Source organism: Acomys russatus, chromosome 6 (assembly GCF_903995435.1).
Source record: "Acomys russatus chromosome 6, mAcoRus1.1, whole genome shotgun sequence".
NCBI lineage: Eukaryota > Metazoa > Chordata > Mammalia > Rodentia > Muridae > Acomys > Acomys russatus.
In genome coordinates this window covers 21,202,755-21,210,110 of record NC_067142.1, presented here as the reverse complement: position 1 = coordinate 21,210,110, position 7,356 = coordinate 21,202,755, and positions in this window count along the sequence as shown.

Genomic DNA, 7,356 nt, shown 5'->3' with positions numbered 1-7,356 from the left:
CAGCAAGGGTGACAACCCTTGAGTGCTGGAAACCTCATGAGACTGCAGAATTTGTTAGGCAGTTCAACAAGCTGGAAAGTGTCTTTATCTGGAAAGTAAGTCAGTTTGGTCTCTACCTCTTCCAGGCAGCTAGGCTGATCTGAGGTTCTTGTAGTGTTTCTCAGCAGTCCTTATTGTTTGTTGGGAGCACAAAAAAAAAAAAAAAAAAAAAAAAAAAAAAAAAAAAAAAAAAAATCTTCCAGCTCACAGATAGCACTGGGGAAACTGGGAGAGTTAAACACGCAGGGTTGTCTTTACAAGGAAAAGGATGTATAACTTGTTTTTCACCCAGAAGGCTAGGAATGGAGGTGGCTAATAGCCTACCCAGGTAACCTTTTGCTGTCTGTAGGACCACACCATGCCAGGCTCCCCTCAAACTCCCACAACCAGGACTAGCAGTGCCTAAGGACCTAGGTGACCTCTGTGCTATCTGTGTGATGGAGACCACGCCAGATTCTCCCCTAAGCCCTTGAGATAACACCCGTAGACTATCAATGGAACCCATCTTCATGGTAGAAGTACATGTACTTTGAAAAGAGTTTTGATGTAATTATATCTCCTTGCACACATGGCATTGTTTTGCATAAGGAAACTTCTTTTTTTCTTCCTCTCCAAGTAGTACTGGACTTAAATGTGCCTAAAATAAACTGCCCAGTGTCAGACTCTAGAAGTTGAAACCAACACGGGCTACTGAGTCATGTTGAACCAGACTTTTCCTCTTGCCTCATGCAGATCATTGGCCTGCTGGCCGTGTGTTTGCAGAGAGCGCCACAGAGGCTGACATATGCTTGGGAGTAGGGAAGGCTGTAGTGACTCTGGCCAATTTCAGGGGCTTCCTTGAGTCTACTGAGTTGTTTGCTTCCTGACTTCTCATGAGCTGCCCTCTGTCTTGAGCCATTTCCTTCCAGATTGGAATTTTTGTTTTCGAGGAAATTGCTGCACATTGGGATGGGGGCAGGGTTTGAGGGAGAACACGTGTGTCACGGTGACCCAAGTGGACCGGAGGTTCTTAAAGTAAGTGGCTGTTCTTTATTACCATCATTGATTCTGGACAAGCCTCGGTTCTTGGCTACCGTTGATCTCAGTGAGAAACCAGCATATTTAAAAGCTGTGTTTGAGTGCATGGAAATTTCAAAAATGACCTTTGAATATATGCAACAAGGCAGCTGAGGAGATGGAGAGAAAGGAGCTGTTCTGCTAATTAAAACTGGGAGGCAGTAGGAGCGGGAGCAATTACTCTGAGGTACTATCTCTCCCCGCATTTCTGCAAACAAATTAGCTCCGACACCCACACAGTAGGAAAAATAAGTGGCAATTATGCTTAGACGCTTCCTGGGCTGTTCGCTCTCTCCGTCTGATCACAAACAGTACATTGATAGTGGGTTACAGGAAGGCCTGGTGCTTATCTGGATGAATGATTTCCTCCTACCTTTCAACTTAGCCAAAACCACAGCGGCGAGGAGGCTGGGACCCAGTACCACATCGAGATCTGCTTCCTCAGACAGAGAAAGCAAGCTTCTGGATGGTTGAGTATCAGTAACAGTCATCTATCCACAGAGGAGGAGAGTATATTTTCAGCCACTAATTTCAGCAGGAAACTTATCTGAACAAATATGCTTAAAATAGTTACATAAAGGCAGAGGAAGCTGGGGCACGTGTCTGAGAACAGAAGATGCAGGCCACATTTAAGGGCGGATGAGAAGGTTCGATGGGCACTTGCCATCAAACCCAATGACCTGAGTTCAGACCTTGGAAGCTACATGGCAGAAGGAAAGAAGTTGACTCCTACAAGCTGTCTTCTGTCTTCTGATCTCCACATGTGCTCTGTGGCACATGCATACACATGAGGGGGAGTGGGAGGGAGAAAGAGGGAGAGGGACAGAGGGGGATGGAGGAGGAGGGAGGGGGTGGGAGGGAAGGCAAATCACTGTAAAACATTTTAAGATCCACTCCTACATTTATCTCCACTGTAGATATGATGGAGATGGAGGTGTCTGGCTAAGAGAGACCACAGGACATATTTTGGGAAAATAGCCTTAAGTTTTGGGACTTAGGTAATCACAAATAATGGTGCTATAGTCAACAGGTGTAGGTTTTTGTGTGGACATATATTTATTCTTTTGTTTAGCTTCCATGCATATTTTTAAAACCTCAACAAAGACAAGGTAAGAGTTGTGAACGGAGATGGCTATCTTAAAGCCACAGTCAGGGGGCTGGCCAGACGGCTCAGGAGACAGGAATACTGGATCAAGGCTCAGAGCGGGATGGTGCCATGCGGTGCCTTAGTTTCACACTCTTATTTGAAGCTTCATTTCAGCTGTCATGGTGGATTTAATAACTCTGATTTCAGGAAATGTGCTTCTCTGGAGGCTTGCGTGCTGTCTGGGTGAGGAGGGTCCAAAGCTGGAGGGCTCCCTGTTTCTGATGGGAGCGTGGCAGTAGGTATAGAAGTGCATGGCTGTTCGAGGTGCTCAGACTATGTGGCCACTGAGTGCTCAGCTCTAAGCGAGACCGAAGGTTCGGGGAGTTCCATGAAAGAGAGGATAGAAAGAATGTGGAAGCTGGAAGATTTGGAGAAAAGCTGTGAAATTCTGTCTTCTGGAAATGGCACAGACAGTGCAGATGTGAACTCACAGCTGCTGTGATGGCCTGCAATGGGTCTCAGGGGTAGGACTTCTCTCTGCTGAACTATTGGAAACTGGTGTGTTCTTGGAGAGGGACAGCCAGTTCCTTTAATCGTGTTGCCATTACTGAGCTCACCAGGCATCCATGTACAGATCCCAAGCCATGATCAGAGAGGCAGCCCCTTTTCAACACAGCATGTCACAGAAACAGAGCATCCTGAATATGGAAAGGAGACTTGTAAGGAGTGGGTGGGTGGGGAGTAATAGGAGAGAGATGATGTGTGTGTGTGTGCGCCCGTGCGCACGCGCATGTGTGTAAGAAATGAGAATGGACTCTATGTCTGAAATTGTCGAACAACAAGCGTAATAAAAGTTCATGTCTACAAAGATACAACTACCCAATAAAGTTGTGAAAAAGGAAGTGATTTACTTGGGCTGCTTTGCACAATGACTTCCATGGAATATTTAGCACAGCGACTGACACAGAATACTTAGCACAGTGTTCTACATGGAGCAAGTACTATTTAGTGCAGTGACTGACACAGTGTCATCTGGAGAGGGTGAATAAAATTGTAGGATGGAAGTAGAAAGTGAACAGCTCGGAGCACTACCCTACAATAGTAGTCATGTGGGTTCCTGACCAGCAACAGCACTTGGGTGCTTATTACAAGTAGAAACTCCTGGTCCTCAGCCACTTGGGGCAGGTTCAGAAGTCTGTCTTTTAGCCAATGCTCCAGGTAACCGTTGTACTCAAGTTTGGGACCCTGTGACTCCTGGGGAGAATCTGTCAGCTGTATCGCAGGAGTGAATCTCACCCCTGCCAAGTCTCTTTTCACTATAAATGTTAAAATAAATTAAGAAATTGAAGAGAATTCTATATTCCTTCTATATCCTTCTCCCCTCCTCGCCCAAGGCAGAGTCTCATATCCTAGTCTGGCTTTGAACTAACTAGCTGAGGATGACCTTGAACTCCCAGCCCTTTGGCTTCTACTTCCTGGATGCTGGCATTAAAGATGTTGGCCACTGTGTCAAGTTTCTATGGTGATGGAAACAGAACCCAGGGCTTTGTGCATGACTGAGTGTCATCTCCCTCTGTCCCTTTTTATTTATTTACTTCTTTTGGCTTCATACTCAGAGATACATTTTCCTCTCCCCTACCCCAAAGACTACATATCTGCCCTGATGCCCTGATGTGACACCCAGAAATAGTCTCTGTCTTCATTGAACTGGTGTTGGGTCCCTTCCTTCCTGCCTCACACTCCTTTCTTTCTTTTTCTCCCAGCCTCCCTCTCTCTTTCTCTCCTTCTTTCTAGTTTGCTTTGTGTCACCCAGGCCTCCAGCAGACAGCATCATGGACAGCCTGATCACATTCATATTGTTTTTAAATTATCTGTATTATCAGTATTATTACTTTAGTACACCCAGCTAGCAATCAATGAAGACACAGACACTTGTTATATTTTAAGATAGCCTTAGTTAACCTGGGGCAGGGCAGACATTAATCCTCTAAGCTACTTCTTATAGTGGGGCAGGCATGGGATCCCTGCCCCAATCCCATGCCACCTGCTTCTAATAACGTCTATCAAGCTACCTCCCATCCGTAATCCCAAATACTTGTTAATATTCTTCATCTGTGCCGAATCTCCATCCACGCAGTGGGCCATGTGCTTCTCATCCACCTAACTCATGGCGGCCATCCCCTTCTCCGCCGGGACCCTCGGGTCTTCTTCCTCCTTGTGGCAGTCTTTAGTCTTCCCCAAATTCCTCTCTCCTAGCCCCACCTGTCCCCTTTGCCCTGCCCAGGTGGGACGGCTTTTTATTAGCAAAAGGTGGGTCACAGAGACAGCAATCAGTAATTAGCATAAAAACACACCAGACCATCCCCCCAACACATTCACTGGGAGCTTACCATCTAGTGGGGTGCATAAGTAGTTGTCCTGTTCCATCCCCATTCCCATATGCCCCCCACCTTGTGCTCCATCCTCCTCCTCCCCCTCCCACCCTCCCCACCTCCCACTCCCATCCCCCCCATCCTCCCATACCCCCACAAGCCTGATCGCTTATGAGTCTGGGGACCCAGGAGAACTGGGCCTGGGCCAGAAGCACAGCTCAGGGGCAGCTTCTCTAAGTATTTACTGTCTGAGAGCTGATGAAACGGGAAACAGGCCTGATAAAATAATATTAAGAATCATCTGGAAGAACACACAAGAGCAACGATATGGAACAATGAATGCTTTTTAATAACGGCACAAGAGATCGTCACAGGAGACACGGGGGTCTGCAGAGATGAAAGGCCCAGTTGAATAAAAGTGGAAGACATGTTCTCCTCACATTTTTTTGTCTCCTTTTTTATTAATTTTTATTAGTATACAAAGGAGTAGGTTCTAAGGCTGGAGAGACATTCTGTGGGTAAGAGCATCTGCCACTGTTGCAGAGAAACCATCGTCCAGTTCCCAGAACTGATCTGTGTCTGATGGCTCACAGATGCCTGTAACTCCAACTCCAGGGGGTCCAACACCCTCTTCTGGCTTCTATAAACACCTGCATACATTTGTTCACACACACACACACACACACACACACACACACACACACACACACACCTTAAAAATAAAGCAAAAAGCAAAGTATTAGTTTCATCATGGTATATCCAACAAAACCTGATTTTGTTGATTTTCCTTTTCAACTTCCCCATTGACCCTGTGCCCCTCGTGCCCCCCCACTCCCAGCAGCCACCTCCCAGCTGTTTCCTTTTCTCTCGCAACACTCCCCTTTCTCTCGTAACACCTCTCCCCCCCCCCCCCCCGCCCCTTCTTGTGGTCTTGTGCTTAGTTTCCTAGCCTACAGTCACTTTCTCACAAACACACATGTAAATACTGAAAGCTAGGATCCACGGATGAGAGAGAACAGGCAATTTTTGTCTTCCTTAGTCTGGGTCATCTCACCTGATATAATACTTTCCAGAGCCACCTATTTTCCTGCAAAGTTCCTTCTTCTTCACATTTGAAAGCAAGTCCTTTGTGTATCGGTTGGCAGTCACTGTCACGGGGTGAATGTAAAATGGCCTCCATGGGCTCGGGTCCCTTCTTGGTCCCCAGTTGGTGACGATGTTGGGAAGTTATGGACTCTCCAGTCGGTACAGCCTTGATGGAGGAAGCACAGCACTGGAGGTAGGTGTCCAGGGTTATATCTTTACCCCATTCCTAGTTTGCACTCTGCTTCCAGTGTGCTATTGAGATGTGATTTCTATCTTCCTGCTCCCACCACCCTGCCTTCCCTGCCATTATGAACCTCTAGCCCCATAGAACCATAGCTAAAATAAGACTGTTTCTTAATTATTTTTGATCATGATATTTTATCACAGCAACAGAAAAGTAGCTCGTACAGCCATCTAGGGTGGTCCCATTTCCCTACCATCGTGCATAGTGCAGCAATAAACATGGATGTTTATTATAATAAGCATGCATCCCTATAGTAGAATACAGCGTCCGTCAGGGACTCAGAAATGGTAGAGCTGGATCATAGAGACATCTGTTTTTTAATTATTGAAATGAAATGTTATTATCTGTATTTATTTATACGTGGCTTAGAGAGGGGATGCAGGTGCCACAGTGCTTGTGTGGAGGTTGGAGGACGACTTGCAGGAATTGGGGCTCTCTTTCTACCTTGTGTGGCCTAGTGATGGAACTTCGAATGTGGGGCTTAGCAGCAAACACGTTTATCCTCTGAGCCATCTCTCTGTTTTTATGTTTGTTTGTTTGTTTTGTTTTGTTTTTTAGATACCTCTATACTTTAAATTTTCTCTCAAATAAAACCTTTGGCCTCTGCGGGGTCCTCCTTAATTGGTCTTCTTTTGCCTTGCAGTTTTTGCTCACTCTCTTCCTCCTGCCAGGCAGGGCTCTAACCTCCTCTTCCTCCAATATCCCAGTGAAATTCTTACACTTAATGTCCAAGTCAGAAGCTGTCTTTCCCCCCAAGGCAAGCTCTGCCCCACCTCAGCAAAGGAGAGCGCCCTTCCCAGGAACCAGCCACCTCGTTACTATCTCTAAACCGTGAGCACATGTTGCCGCAGCCAGCTTACTCCATGAATGTAGTTGGACTTTGGAAGGTGGGAGGTGCTTGTCCTAGTCAGCTTTAAAAAAAAAAAAAACATTTATTTTATTAAACATGTATAAAACAAACTACATACAGCAGGGAGAACCATGTGACAATCATGAGAATAATGAGTTCTATACATGTTACATTCATAGTGACGTGGCCATCTGTAAGTGTCTTTCCTGACTTGTTGGGTCTAAATTTCCGAATGAGATTCAATATCTATCCTATCTCAACTCTAATAGCTTAACTTCTTTATCTTGATCTAAAATGATCTTGTTCCCTAACCGACTAAACTTGGCTGTAAAACTATACTATCTTGTCTTCAGTGCCCCTCAGAGACTTGAGAAGGAATAAAACTTAAATTCCTGAGTGAACCAGCAGTGCGGGTTAGCAGCTTCCAAAATGTACAAACTGACTTAAGACAGTTTACTGCCTAACCTGTCACCCAATACACTGTATAACATTGGAGCCTCATCTTCAGCTTTCTGGCCTAATATCTCTGCCAGACTTCTTCGCAGGGCAGGAACTATTGAGGACTTGCTTACCCAGACTTGGCAGAGTGAGTCCTAGTCAACTTTAACAGCCAACTTGACAC